Raw genomic sequence first — 16646 nt, forward strand, 5'->3', positions numbered from 1 at the left:
TACACATAGGAATAGCTGAACCATCTGGAGACAGGTTACCTATGAAGCCCATATAGTGAAACTTTATTGGAGCTTTTTGAAAGGAAATTCTAAATATGTTTAGAAGTCACCTTTTCATGCTAAGGAAAATATAAAATAATTCTAGGAAGAAAAAGAAATCAGAACTTATTTTAAAATTTCCACATGTTAAATAATATTAGAAATAAAACTTCAATAGAAACATAAAGAAAACAATGATTAAATTAGAAACACTTAGTAAAAGAGTTTAGTGATAAATATGAAAACATCAGGTCATTTGAATACAACTAATATTAAATTCTAGCATTAAATCCTTGCTTGCCTACCATGCCAGGCACTGTGCTAGCCATAAAGAGACGCATGTGGAGAAAATGACCAAAGCAGTCTGTCTCCGAAAGGACCTATAGCCTGCAGTAATGGTTCTTCAACACTGGTCGGCCTCAGAATAATCTGGGTAATTAATTATGGAGCCCTGGACTTCATACGGTGCATTCTGTTTCAGTAGATCTAGAGTGGCATCTTAGGATCTATAATTTTAACAAGCTCTGTACATGATTCAGACAAAGGTGCTGTTTGGACTCTAATTTGAACAATTCCAATATAGTTGGAGAGACCCACATCAAGGGAAAAATTACCATCTTGTGCAACAAGAGCTATGATGGGGCTAGCACATGGCATGAAAGCTTGAAGGAAGAAAACCTCACCCATGTTTAGAGATTACTGCTAAATCAAGTCCCGGAGAATAAAAAGAAATGTCAGAACTGGGAGCCATAAGGTCATAGGGAGATGCATGTGAATCTCTCCAATAATGAGAGAAGAGCGTTCCAGAGAAAAAACTAGTTGATCTCAGTAGCTGCAGCGGGTGAGGTTGGTGGTGATAAATCCGGAGTGGTCAGCAGGACATATCATGTCTTGCTATGGCTAGGCTGGGTGTTTGACTTCATCTAGTGAGTGATAACAATGATATGACCACATTTGAATACACAAACACATACAATGCTGTATTTATAGAATCTAGGTGAATGGCAGAAAGTGGATTGGAGGTGTACAATATGAGATTCGGGAAAACCAGTTATGAGGTTTTCCCAGTAATGCAGGGGAGAGATGGTAGGAATGTGAAATAAGATATTGTGACAATGGAGAAGCCAGGAAATGAATGGATGTGAGGGATATTGAAGAGGTAGAATTGACAGAATTTAATGATCACTTGCATATGAAGGATGAGACAAAGGAGCAGGAGGCCTTCTTGATTCGCAGCTTGACTGGGTGGATACAACATAGACATTAATAATAAGTTAAGAACTGGTAAACTAATCATCAATAATGATAAACAGTCATGTTACCAGTGCAAAGATGAGAAGCCAGGGCTCTAGGAAAAAGTTTCAGGAGTGCCTGGGTGGCTCAGTCGGTTGAGCGTCTGACTCAATTTTGTCTTAGGTCATAATCCCAGGATCATGGGATCAAGCGCTGTGTCAGGTTCTGGATTGAGTGTGGAGCCTGCTTGAGATTCTCTCTCTGTCTCTCTCCCTATGCCCTCTCCCTGCTCATACTCTCTCTCTACCCCCTTCTCAAATAAATAAATAAATAAAATTAAAAAAAATTTAAAAAAAATTTAAAGAGGCATTGCAACATCAGTGTCTCTCCATTAATATTAGTCTTTGCATTTCTAAATGGAATTTAAAGTAAATTTAAAAGTAAAATGTAAAAGTATTTTAAAAATGACCTATAAAATATTTTATATCTAATTGAAGTTTCAGATTATATTAAGCTAATGGCTACGCTTGTTTCATAAATATCAAATAGCACAAAACTAAAGAATCAGTTCAAGAAAGGCCTATATTCCTGATCCTCTCTTCTTTTAAAGGGTCAGAAGAGATTGATCTGTGTAAATGTCCCCACAATTTCTTTTATACTGGGAAAATGGTGAGTACAACAAGAATTCAACCACCCTGGCCCACCTACCCTGGCTCCAGATGAAACACTGTACAACTAGTTCTGGCCAATAGGTTGAGGGTGTGAGTGCCTGTGTCACTTCTGGGCCACAACACGGACGAGCAACTGTATGATCTTTAGGTGACATCTTCTTCTGCAGTTGTTGAGAAAGCAGAACCACGAGATAGACATAGCTGGATCGCTGAGTCACCGCAGGAGGCCATCAGACTTCATGAGATCTTTGTATTGTTCAGCCATTGAAATTTCAGGGTTAATTTGTTACCAGAGCTCAGCCTAGCCCGTTCTGACTAATATAGTCAGGAAATTCTTTACTGACTTTGGGGGTAGGCACTTGGCATGTCCCAACACTCCTGGAGGCAGACCCTACACTGGGAATGTGTAAATGGAGCATGGAGATGATTTGAACAGACCAAAGAAATAGTGACTGAATACCACCCAGCATTATCCAGAGGTGAGTGAGAGGAATTACCCTTGAGACCAACTGACTTCTGGTGTTGCTGTTTCAATCCTCCCTTTCACAAGTTATATTTGCTTCCAGGCAGAAAAAGGTACGTCAAACACAGCTATAATCCCTACGAGAAAGAGGGTATGATTGGGGTGTCTATGGTAAGGCTAGCAGCTCTCTCTAATGACAAACGCTCCAGATTGTGTGAGAGTAAGCACAAAAAAGTTGTCTTTTCTCAGTTAGCAAGAATCTTGGTTCTATAAGAATGATATTCACTTCAGGACAGGCTCCAATATGTTTCAAAAGATGGATTAAAGGCCAGGATAGGAGAAATTTCTGTAGCTCAGGTAAGCAGAAAACCATATTGCAAAAAATATTTCCTTTGTATGCAAAGAAGAAAGTTGGTTGAATTCTTTTACGTAGCTAGAATAAAAACTAAGCCACATCTACAGCAAATACTGATGTGGTTAAACTGAAACATACATATTTAAATTCTATTTGCATTCAGCTGGAATCCTGCACCCTTTGTGTTTTCTGTGATTGAATTATTGCAATAATATGACTTTTTTTAGGTCTTATGAAAAATTAATAGTTTAATTCCTTATAAGTATTATTAATATTAATGTAATGACTAAGAGTAACAAGTATCATACATTACTTGCCTGTGGCCTGTTTTATAGTGTCACTCCCAACTTTGTTATTTAGATGAGGAATTATATAATTTTTAAAATATTAAAACCATTTCAATAACCACTTTATACACAGACTACATGGCATAAAGTCCTAACAGGGTATAAAATGCTTCATTAAGTGTTATCTAACATGTCTGTAGGAAACTCTCTGTGCTAGATTTCCTTTCTTGTGAATCTTATGTTTAATTATAGTCCCAAATGATTAATTTCCATACTTAAGAGGAAGTGGGAAGAACTTGTAAGGCCTGACTTTGGTGTAGGGACATACTTCAAACATATAAAATAATTCACAAACCACAAGGGGAAGCTATAATTGACAGAGGAATTTTATATTACAAGTGCCTATTTAATCTTAGGGTAACTGTTATGTGTATACACTCTTCTTAAAGTCCTAATGGGACCAGAGTGGCCATTGTCATCTACTCTGAGAGAAAGGCACCCCGCCCCCCCCCCCCAAAAAAAGTCAAGTGGAGTGAAATATAAAATGACCCATAGTATAATCAGGATTTCCCAGACTGAACAAAATCACCTAATTTTGGGTCATGTGGATAAAATCTTTTAAAAATATCCGTCTGGCTCTCTAGGAAGGGAATACTTAACAGAATAATAAAAGAAAATTGAAAGAAACACTTAAGGTACTGCTTGTCATATATTTTTTTTTTTATCAGGAACAACAGCAACAACAACAAAAACCCAATGCAAATAGTGTGGAAAGTGATCCTTATTTCATGAAGATCAATAAAGTCAAACAGCGAGCCACAGGTATGTATGAATTCAGGGCCTTAGCAGATCTAGTTGGGTCTGCAAAAATAAAAAGATACTATGGTAGGAAGAAGAGAAAAGAAGTTTTAGTACTCTAAATAAGTGGTTCTCTGTGTCGGAAATTGAAAATTGATTCAAGAATTCAGCTAACGTACATAAAATAAAAATAATATCGTTCAAAATCATGGTCTCCAAGGAAATACCATCCTCATAAAACCATAGATTATTGACTGTAAGGTTTCTATCCTGTGCTAGCCACTTTTCTTTAAAAGCTCAGGCTAGGTATGTTTTGAAAAACAAAAGATATCCCTCAATCCCAACCTGCTCACTTCCTAATCCTTTTCCACATTTTTCAAGTGCAAATCTTGAAATCACTTGACAGAGAGTTCATTTGCAAGGTTCCTGAGTAATGTGAGAGAATAACATTATTTTTCCCTGTAAATTCTTGAGAATCAAAGTTAATGATTATATCCAAATACAACTGGGATTGCCACATGGCGGCTGTTAGCATTTGTTTTCTCTATTTTCTCTTGGACCATTGCACTTATTTGGCATTCACTATTATAAAAAATATTTAATTGCGGTTAAGGGAAAACACACATCGAGCCAGCCTATTTTTGAGGTAACGGTAGTTGGTTCTCTATGTTATGCATTTATTCTCCTTCTGTTGCCTCTATCGGAATGTAAGAACAAGTGTCATGGAGCTTCCGAGCAAAGGTAAACAAATCCTTGAATTGCCCACAGAGTTTGCCAAGTGCCGAGCAGCTGCTGTCGGGGGACAGAATTACAGAATGCAGTTAAACAGAAATAGAATATTCAAAACAGGACATGAGCAGCAGGGGCTAGTAAAATAGGAAGAAATAGCAAATTCGACTTAAAAAGCTCTCTCCCTCTCCCTAGGGCTTGCAGTTTGCCGTCTTTTTCGAGGGTAGCTGTTGCCCTTGAAATGCCCTCCTGTGCACTGTGGCCCTCCATTGTGATTTTCCAATAAGAACACTCACAGCACGGTCCGCCCCAGCACACCTATCTTTATTCTCTTCTCCCAGTGGTCATTGGTGTCTTAGCTCCGTGCCTCACAATTTTCAAGGGACTCATTACATTTTAACATAAGTCGTGAGAGACATGTAATCTCAGCTCAGAGAAGATACTCAAACAGAGGAGAATGATCAGAAAGATGCTCGCTCTCTGCTGTCCATGCCACTCATTTTGCAATTGACTCATCAACCAGGACTAAATTCCAGATCTTACACTACTGTTTTAGAGCTTATTTTCGTTTCTTTTCATACTTCGTCTGGAGTGTACATTTTGATGTGCTGGACAGATTGCTTGTTCAGGATGATGACATTCATACTACTGGCTATGGGGAGTGCTGGCTGCAAAGGACTCACAGCTGAGCCTCCCTCTGGGAACCACCCTGGATCTGAAGGGAGCTGCTTCACCCAAGGTGACACCCCTCCCCAGGGAAACCTCCATCCAGTGACTGGCCCACTGGAGGCGTACAAAGACCTCATGTCCTCACTTCAAGGCAACTCTGAAAACTTATTCTCACTCCAGCGCATTCTGGGGAAGAGGCTGAACGGCTCTGTTGAAACTGCACTATGGTTTGACTTCTCTCTGCCCAATTCTGCTACTCTCATTTCATTACTGGTACCGTTCCTGAGAGCGCTCCCCGTAAGATTGCTGCAAGCAAATCTCCAAGTCAGGTTCTGTGACCTAATATAGTTTTCCATGTAAACATATACACTGGGAAGGCAGAGATCATGTCTTATCTTTTTTTATCTAGGTGAACCAGAAAAAATTTCCAGATTCTTCTAGCAGTGCTGTGGTTATGAGTTGCAAATAACCCTTCTTAGGCTTATGTAACAGAACGTGACTGCCTGCTTTTACCTGCTCATACCATTGAGTTGCTGAAAACCAGGAGAGAGGGAAGGAGGTAAAGGGAAGGGTAAAGGAGGGAAGCTGCTGAAAACCAGGAGAGAGACTTCCCTCCTTCATTGATTATGTATTTTTTAATTTCTCCCCACATGTATCTGACTTGGACATAGTGTTTTCCACTTGAGCTATATTCTCTACTTGTTCTTACGTGCCTACAGTTTTATGTGTGTGTGTGTGTGTGTGTGTATGTGTGTACATGTATATATTCATAATGTGTAGTATGAATCTCTACATACTAGTAGTAGTTTGAATGTAGTTTGAATCTCTATATACTATCTCCAATCATTTTGTTCATGTTCTCTGCTTTGGATTGACATATCCAGCCGGGGGTGTTGAATATCTGGATTAAATGGTACCACCTTTGGGGCGCCTGGGTGGCTCACTTGGTTAAGTGTCCAACTTCGGCTCAGGTCATGATCTCACGGTTTGTGGGTTTGAGCCCCACGTCGAGCTCTGTGCTGACAACTCAGAGCCTGAAGCCTGCTTCAGATTCTGTGTCTCCTTCTCTCTATGCCCCTCCCCCGCTCGCACTCTGCCTTTCTCCCTCTCAAAAATAATTAAATATTAAAAAAAAAATTAAAAAAAATGGTACCACCTTGGAATTCAGTGCCCTACAGATATCACTAACCAGTCATGGCTCCCAACACTCTTACCCCATTTCACATTTGGCAGCCTCTGGTGCAGCCTCTGGTGCACACAAATGCTCTGGCCCCTTTGGCAGAATCCAGTTTTAACCCAGTCTTGGTCATTTCCTATTCTTATACCTAGGAAAGCAGCTGTCTAGTTTCCTACCGTCCTTCATGCAAGATGGAGGCAGTAACTATTTTCAAACTACATTCATCTTATCTTTAGGAGCTATTCCAAATACTCTAGAATTTGCTCCTTCTCTTGACTTTCCCAGGTGTCCTCTTTTGGATAATAGTCTGAGTCTCCCTCCTTCCAACCCAGGCTGCTGCTGACAGGGGCAGGCTGAGGCCACCTGGAGAGAGACAGAGGAAGATTTTCCATGAAAATCTAATGACATATAACCTTCAGCAGCTCTCATCTTGTGCTTTCCAAAGCCCTGAGAGGACATTTTTTTTTCCTTGTAAAGTTCCAAAATTTAGACATTCCAGGTATAATTTGTGAAGTCCTCTGCGTATTCCCAATGCTACTTTCCCTACAAATGACTCCTCCTGTCACGTGGTGTTGGAATGACCATAGGCATTGGAACTCATTAATGAAAAGTTGAATTAAGGATACACTTAATTTGGGTCGGTGCTATGTATTTATGTGATTTAGAGCCACTTTCATGTATAGTGAAGTTATTGCTAGCTATGCTAATTCAAGAATAGCTTCCAGAAATACTTATTCATCAGTGGGCAAAGCTGTAAGTGGAGAATTTGGTTCTTATCAGTGCCTCACCACAACAGAAATGTTGTAGCATTCACAGTAATGAGACATACAGACGTTCTCAGGAGCCTTGCATTTGCAGGGCACACACTGGTAGCAGTAGTGTAAACAGTACACGTGTGTGTGCAGTCACATGTTTGATGCAGCTTAAGCATCGATAATAAAAAACGACTTTGGATTGCCCACGATAGAGGAAAAACAAAATTATCATTTTATTCTCTTTATGTAAGAATTGTAAATACCATTATCATACAAAGAAGGAAAGAGCACACAGCTGAAAAACTAGGAAAAAGTCCTATGAGGTATATCAGCAGTTAATTAAGAAAAACATGCTGTTTTGATTTTGTGGTTTATTTGTCAGCATTTTAAAGTTTATAATTTTGTTGTAATTCCTTTTCTCATTGTAAATAAACAGGTCTTCTTTATTTAATTTTATATTCAAAATATTGTATTCTGCTTGCAGAATCCCCCACTCCAGATGTATGACTTTCAGGCCCCGTAAATCCTGGGTCCACTCCTGGGAGACTCAGAAACCTCTTTGCACAGTGGCTCCGTGTTCTGCAGGGACAGGAGTGTTTCCCACTGGGAGCCAAGTAAGCATGTCAATTCAGAACATGAGCATGAAATTTTAGGGCAGAAAGGGACCAAAGATATAATCCAGCATAATATCATTTTTCAGGTGAGGAAACTGAGGCTGAGAGTGATCATGGCTCTATAAAGTCTCTAAGTCCTGTTTCAGCAGTGGACCTATGGAAAAGTGTACAGGTAGTTGCCACAGTGCCCCAGGGCAATGGACGTAACATTCAACTTCTTGAGAGGGTGCTGACAGAGAAAGTTCCACAAATTTATTTCCACTTCTTCTCAGTCAGGCTGAGACTAAAGAGCAGAGGTGGACCCCTGGGTAAGGACAACGGCCTCTCTGGTGGGACACAGTGCTCCTCCGAAAAAGGAACTGATGTTTTTAAGAAATGATAGAAGTTAAATTCGTCACCACTCCCAAGAATTTAGTCTTTAAGACTTTGATCTTTCGATTATGGGCAGACTCTTATTTTAAGCACTGAGTTTACTGAGTGGTACGATTAGTTCCCAAATGGAAAACTGTAATCTCACTCTTGATAACCTCCACTGTTTAGCACTCTCACATTTGTTTCATTTGACATTTTTTTTTTCTTATTTTCTCTCTCTGCACTCGCCCTTTGGAGTAGGTGGGGTAATGTTACTACATTGGTGAAAAAATCTGAAGTTCAGTGTAGCTAGTAACAGGGGAGAACTGAGATTAGAAATAGGCCTCTTGATCTTCTTTCTAGGGTTTTCTCTTTATATCACCTGATCTCCAGGATTAACAAAAGAATCCTTGTTTTATTTACTTTCATTAACTTGACAAAAGTAGATCTAGCTTTATGTAAGAACAGATAATTGCCATCTCCTGTGATTGAAAAGAGGTCAATCTTTCCCTGATGACAGGGTTCTACCATCAATAACTCTTTCCTTTTATATTCAGCTTTCACAACCTTTTAAATCACAGAGGTACACCTGGGAGGAAAACTTCCAATGTCTTTGTGTGAATGAATTTGCATGCTTTATTTCTTTCTTAGTTAAGTCAAGCAAGGAAAGAAGGGGAGTATCATGACTTCCATTTCCAAAAAAAAAAAAAATCATAATTTTTTGAGGGGGGAAAGGGGAAGAGAGAGAGGGAAAGAGAGAATCTTAAGCAGGCTCAACACTCTGCACAGAGCTCAACGTGGGACTTGAACCCACAACCCTAGGATCATGACCTGAGCCTATCTATATCAAGAGTCGGACTCTTAACTGACTGAGCCACCCACGCACCCCCATAATTTTTGATACTCATAAATTGTTTGAGTTACTACATTATAATTTTCTTGTATTTTTCTTTATCATTGAACATTCTATAATTGGAAGAACATTTTAATGGTCATATTGGTGATTTTCAGAACGACATCATTTGATCAATGTAACAAATCACTCATTATGTAATGTTTCTGTCATTATAAAGAGTTTTTCTTCAATTTTCATTCATGTCAAGAATTTTCTTGTTAATAGTTATGGTCATCATGGCAACTCTCCTATGTATGAACGCAATGAGATTACAAAGCAGTGATGCTTGCACAATTTCATTTGGACCTCCTGACAGGCCTGTGGAAAGAACAGGGACGGGATCAATATCAGGATCTGGCAGCCAAAGAAACGGGCCCGGAGTAAGCGCTTTGTCTACAACAAGGAAGTGGCAAGACTGATACTCAAAATTCCGATTTCAAGGTAGTTGTGCTTAAGGTTTTCTGCTTTACTTACTGAACTCTTTGCCTTTCTGATGAAGACCATAGTATTTACACAGCAAAATTCTCATGGACTGGCAAAACATGCTTCAATCTTGTCATTGAATGAGCGTCAGAGTGACTCAAAATGGACTAGATGGCTCACAAAATTCAGTGAATGTGCTCAGTACCCCAGAGAGTGTACATCGTAAATAAATGTCATGGAAAGCAGATCCTATCTCTGAAACCTGAGGTTAAATGAGGGGAGTGGTCTTCCTCACCTATGATAGGTTTAAAATGATCCTACCATACAGCATTCTTCATTTGATATACTCCAATACCATTGAAAAGCATAGGAGCAAACTGATTCTGATCGTAGGTTAGCAGTTTTTTATTTTCATTTCACAAAGCACAATCTTTGGAAAGCCATCACCATTGATCATCTGGCACTTATATATTTTGTTATCTCGTAATCACTATGCTGACCTCAGTAACCGGTAGTAATAGGATCATGTTACATGGTGGTTTAAAACCTTCAATTTTTTTGATTGATGATTTTATTTATTGCTACTATTTTGAAATACTTGTAACAGTTTATTATATTTTTTATCTTATCATTGACCACTCTTGCTATAGATAAGCTCTAAACCAAAAGCAGAAAGAAATACAGGCTGTATTTTCTGTATCATGTTTAGAAATGCCCAGTTCCCTTGTATTAATGTGTTATTCTCTAGGACTCAAATTTTATGCTACAAACATTTTTTTTACCATGTCCTGGACACAAACAATTTTATATTTTATCTATGTTATAAACCTTGCCTTTTTTTTTTCAAGAGTAGGGCCTCCAGGCATTTTTTCCATTATTTGTAATTTATTTGCATATTTGTTTGACTCATCGCATGCACGCACACACACACACATATATATATAGAGAGAGAGATATATATAGAGAGAGATATATATATAGTGGTGTCAGAACTACTAACTCATACCCCAGTGAGAAACAAATTTACCACCTAGAGTACTGTGTTTGTATATAGTTCTTTTATCTTTAGCTTTATAGTGTTTAGTCAAGTCACTGTTTTGCAAACTTAGGTCAGCTCCTTTCTTACCCACTCCCTTCTGTGTACTTATATTATTCATACAATTAAATTCTTTTGTCACAGGCTGCATTCTATTTTAGATTCCTCTAATATCTTGGCTGATTTTTTAAAATTGACAAAGAGTAAAATTTACTCTTTGTGCAATACAGTTCCATGAAGGTTGACCAATGTATGGAGTCATGTATCCACTATGACTGTTCCCTAAAGGGCAGTTCTATCATCTTCAAAATTTCCTTATGCTTCCCATTTGTAATTTACTTTTCCCTCATACTTCCTAAGCCACTAGAAGCCTTTGATGTTGTCCATCTTTACAGTTCTGCCTTTTCTAGAATGTCATATAAATGGAAACAGACCCTATGTAGCCTTTCATTTTGCAAATGCATTTAAGATTCTTCCATGTTGTTTCTTGAATCGATAGCTTATTTCTTTTCGATGCCGAGTAGTATTCTATTGTTTGGGTGTGACACAGTTGATTTATCCAGTCACCCATTTTAAAAGACATGTGAGTTGTTTCTGGTTTTGGGCGTTAATGAATAAAGCTATTGTAAATATTCACATATGGATTTTTGCATGAGTATAAGTTTTCATTTTAGTAGGTTATATATCCAGTAATAGCATTGCTAGGTCATATGATCGATGAATATTAACTTTATAAGAAACTTTGAAACAGTTTTCCCAACTGGAAGCCAACCAAAGTGACTAGGCCATTTCTCATTGTTGCTAGCAATATTTGAGAACGCATGCTCCACTAGTTGGAAATATAAAATCATGCCCCTTATAAATGAAGGTGATATGAAGACTAAATGTGAAGAAGAATGTAAAAAATAGTAAATTGTGAAGGGCTACACAAAGAAGTGGTTATTATTCCAACTGGTCATTTTATCTTAATATCCGTATGGACTGGGGCCAGTTGGGGAAATGTCAACTGGTGGAGAGCCTGGTTTAACCAGAGTCAACCAGGGAGATAAAGATAAGCTCTTTAAACATCTGGCATGCCGTGTGTGAAAACCTCCTGCATCAGAATTTCCTGGAGCATCAGAGACAATGATCACACTATATATAAGAATAGAACTCTGACCTATAATTTGTAGCAACCAGTTTAATAAGCCAACCTACTGCGAAGAGTAACTAGTGCAGGAAGTCAGATTATTATCTGTTTCTAACAGCCCAGGAAGCCAAAAAATAACCCCTGTAACAATTGGCCCCAAGGTGTCAGGACTTGATTAATAACCGTAAGTGTCCTCATTTTTACCCCTGTTTCCAATTTAGGGTTAGTGGGAGAAAGCCAAATACGTACTTCTAACAAGTCACATGGAATGTCCCCCTTCTCCTTTGCCTGCCTGCAGCTTTCCCATGCCGACAGCCTTCAATCTGGTCATATCTGATTTCTCAGGTGTTGGGGCTGCTATAACAAAGGGTGGTTTAAGCAATAAGCATTTATTTCTCACAATCCTGGAGGCTGGGATCAAGGCTCTGACAGCTTGGTGCCTGGTGAGAGCCCATTCATAGGCAGCCTTCTTGCTGTGTTTTCACATGGCAGAAGGGTTGAGAAAGCTTTTGGGGTCTCTTTTATAAGCACTCCATCCTCATGATCTAATTACCTCCCAAAGGACCTACCTCCTAGTATCATGACACTGGGAGTCGGGATTTCAACATTTGAATTTGGGAGGGAGACACAAAGATTCAGTCCATAGCACCTGAAGCCTTCGTTCCTAACCCTGCCCCGCCCCCTTCCCCCCCCCCCCCCACTATAAAGGCTTTCTGCTTGGCTGCCTCTCTGCCACATGCAAGAGATGGGACTAACTCCCTTGCTAGAGCAAGCTCGGAATAAATAGCCTTTGCTTGCTCTCATTTGGTGTTCTTCCTTTATTTCCACAGGTGCTTTTTAAAAATTTATATTGCTAGGCCCTACTCCAGACCCACTGAATCAGAATTACTGAAGGTGAGGCCCAGATGTCTGCATTTTAAAGAAGCTCCCCAGGGTGATTCTTTTGCATACGAAATGTGAGAACTATTGCACCTAGTGCCCCCCCACAGCACTTCCTCCTCAATTTTGCCTTGTTTAATATTTTCATAAATATTTGAATGAAGATATGGGTGTGCTGATCAGATCTGTGATTGCCAGAAAGCTAGAAAAGTTAGTTAATGTGGTAGACATCAGAGCAAAATGAATTTTGACCTAAAAATCTGGAAATATGACTGAAATCAAAGAAGATTTCATGTTATAGGAGCTCATGTGACACTGTTAAAATTTAGTGTTACATCTATGTATCTATGTAGTATACATTTCTGTTTACATATGTTTATGCAGAGGTTGGGCAATGTTTGATTTGTGGGCCTGTATGTGAAAATGACCCATACACTTGTACCCCAATGTTTATAGCAGCACTCTCAACAATAGCCAAATTATGGAAAGAGCCTAAATGTCCATCAACTGATGAATGGATGAAGAAATTGTGGTTCATATACACAATGGAGTACTACGTGGCAATGAGAAAGAATGAAATATGGCCTTTTGTAGCAAAGTGGATGGAACTGGAGAGTGTGATGCTAAGTGAAATAAGCCATACAGAGAAAGACAGATACCATATGGTTTCACTCTTATGTGGATCCTGAGAAACTTAACAGAAACCCATGGGGGAAGGCAAGGAAAAAAAAAAAGAGGTTAGAGTGGGAGAGAGCCAAAGCATAAGAGACTGTTAAAAACTGAGAACAAACTGAGGGTTGATGGGGGGCGGGAGGGAGGGGAGGGTGGGTGATGGGTATTGAGGAGGGCACCTTTTGGGATGAGCACTGGGTGTTGTATGGAAACCAATTTGAAAATAAATTTCATTTTTGAAAAAAAAAAAAGAAAATGACCCATAGAAGTGAGTTAGCAGAGCTTTTAAAATTTAGTATAATGAACAGATTTATAATTGCAAAATGTATTAAGAGGTAATAAATCCGTTGTATCCTGTGCTTGTTCAATGATCTGGAATATTATGCCTGGCTTGGGCTCCATATTTTAAAGAAAAAGTGAATAAGGAATCGTGTTCAACAAAATAGCTCAAATGACTGAGAGTATTTACTCACTTTTGAAAAGCATGTTACCTGAGGTTCCTACTTTTGTTATTTAGCCACAATTCAGACTTTGGCATTCATATCAACCGTCCATTCTTGTGTGGTATTTCTGTAAAATTTTTTGAAGAAATTTTACTTACATTCTATCCTCAAGAGAGTTTAAAATGAATTTTATACAATCCTGTAATTCTACAGGCGGGATGTGAATACATAAAAAAATTTAATGTGCATTTTTAATGTGAAAAAATTCAGGATTTTATCAGATTGACAGCAGGAGACTTGAGTGATGCATCTGTTATAGTTCTGACACTTTTCTCTCAGCAGCCAAATGAGTCTTACAATAGAGGTTTTGAATTTCCCAACTTGCCTGCTTTCTAAGGTTAAAAAATATATATATGCAGCCTGCTATTTGGTTTTTATGTTATGTCATTCTGTCCTAAATTCATGCATTTATTCATTTTTGCATTCATGCTTCTGTTCAATAAGTGTCAAGCGCTTCCAATTGTAAGTGCTATGCAATGACTAGCAACCTATAGGAACTTCACTAAAGAGGATCCCATTGAATGAGGATGTCAAGACATTCAACCACATGACTGGCACATGATGCGGAGGGGGCTCTTCACATGTATAGTTTCCTTGATCTGTCCTGAGTCTGACCCTGTACGTCCAGTATAACCGTCCTGCCACATATGGCTGTTGGGCACTTGCAAAGTGTCTAGTTCAGACTGAGATGAGCTGTAAGCACCGGATTTTGAGGACTTGGTGCCAAAAATATGTATGTAAGTTATTTCATTGATGTTTTATATTGACTGCATGTTGAAATTATGATACTTTTGATACACCGGGTTAAAGTAAAACATAAAATTACTTTCTCTTGTTTTTCTTTACCTCCTAAAATCTTGATCCTAGAAAATTACAAATTACAAATATACCTCTTCGTACGTTATTTTTAGTGCTTCTCTTTCTAAGGCAGCGTTAATGCTTAGGAGCCCAGGCTTGGGGGTTTAGTAGATTCGTGTTTACATCCCAGTTCCCCCATTGGCCAGGGCAGTAGTGAGACTGAATTGGCAAGATGGTAACAATAACAATAAAGGTAAGGATCGTTAATGCTTAAGGCAGCATTTACTAAATGCCAGACCCAACTAAATGCTTTCCATACATGAATTTGTTTGGTTCTTGCAGGCTCCTGCAGGTAATTACTATTATTATTTCCTTTTTATAGGTGAGGAAACTGAATCACACAGGGATTATGTTAAAACATGTTAAAGCACTTAGAACAGAAGCTGATAATTACTTTTACTGTAATAGTTCTGTTATGTTGCTGTTCCTGGGGTGAGCAGGATGTTGAGAATAGTGCGTGAGGTGACACTACCTGGCATGGGGGGGGGGGGAAGTAACGTCAGTTCCTAGGCTGACAACGTGTGTGGATAGAGGAGGTTGGATAAAGAATTTGCAGCAGTAAATGTCATAATTAACAAACACTACAACAGTGATTTCCACAGGGGATGATTTTGCCTGGTATATTTGACCATATGTGGAGACATGTCTGTTGTCCAAACTGAGGGGGTACTGCTGGAGCCTAGTGGGTAGAGGTCAGGGTGGCTGCTAAACTTCCTGTGATGCACAGGGTATTACTCCACAGGCGAGCGTGATCTGGCCTCAAATGTCAGTAGTGTTGAGGTTGAGAAACCCTGCCCAACAAGGGTGAGAAAAAGAAAGGATGGCAGAAGGGATAGAAAGATGGAAGAAAAGAAGGGAAGGGAAGGAGGGATGGAGAGAGGAAGGGAGGAAGGAATGAGAGAAGAGGGGGAGGGGTGTCTGGGCGGCTCAGTCGGTTAAGCATCCGACTTTGGCTTAGGTCATAATCTTATGGTTCCTGGGTTCGAGCCCTGCGTCAGGTTCTGTGCTGATAGCTCAGAGCCCGGAGCCTGCTTAAGATTCTGTCTCTGTCTTTCTCCGCCCCTCCTCTGCTCACACTCTGCCTCTCTCTCTCTCAAAAATAGAAATAAAAATTTTAAAAAAATTTTAAAAAGAAAGAAAGAAAGGAGGGAGATAAGAAAAAGTTAGTATACATTCATTTTTTTTTTCCAGTTTTGATCATGCCTTTCTTGGAAAGATGACAACAGAGGAGTATTAAGATTCTCATTAATATGACCGCAACAAAAGTTTAAGTACAGATTTATTATTTCAGCATCATCCTTAGCAAAGTTAGAGTAGGGCCAGTGAAACAAGATCCATCTCCAGTGACTTTTTCATTCCCTGTGGAACGATAAGGCCATTTATTCCTGGCCAGTGACAGATCAGTTCATCTGATCTTGTGGTCTATTGTTTCTGTTTCCTAAGTGTTAAGCAATACATCCTCAACCAACCCTCTCTCTCATCTCAAAAAGCCTGTTTTTCTGATATAATTTTGAAGATTTCTTCAATGCAAGAGGATTACCTTTCTTGGGTTTAGATGATATTTATTTTTTTATTATTTAAAAAAATTGGTAACGTTTATTTTTGAGAGAGAGAGAGGGAGAGAGAGAGTGAGAGAGAGAATGCCAGAGCACAAGCAGGGGAGGGGCAGAGAGAGGGAGACACAGAATCCAAAGCAGGCTCCAGGCTCTGAGCTGTGGGCCCAGAGCCTGACAACCCAGGGCTCCAACTCCCTGAGTTGAAGTCAGACGCTTAACCAAATGAGCTACTGAGGTGCCCCTGGATGAGATTTTAGAAGTAAACTGTGGACTGGAAAGAGAGTGATCTAGGGTTTTGGTTGTGAATCATTAATTTATCCCTATTTAGCGAATTTTGCATAGTAATTTCAAGAGGTGACTGTTTCCTGGGGCTGGAGGGCCATTTCCCTCTGAAGACAGATGCTTGAAAGCAAAAATAATACTGAAACAATTTCTCAAAGAAATCCCCAATCAGACTGTTTTGGCTCTGAGGGAGTGCTTAAGAACTTTATAAAATGTGAAAACTTAAACACTAGGGAGAATGCATTGTTTATAGTGTTTAAAATTACATACTC

The sequence above is a fragment of the Lynx rufus genome, unplaced genomic scaffold, assembly GCF_022079265.1.
Source record: "Lynx rufus isolate CCGP_SWC_20201006 ecotype Redwood Valley unplaced genomic scaffold, mLynRuf1.p SCAF_26, whole genome shotgun sequence".
NCBI lineage: Eukaryota > Metazoa > Chordata > Mammalia > Carnivora > Felidae > Lynx > Lynx rufus.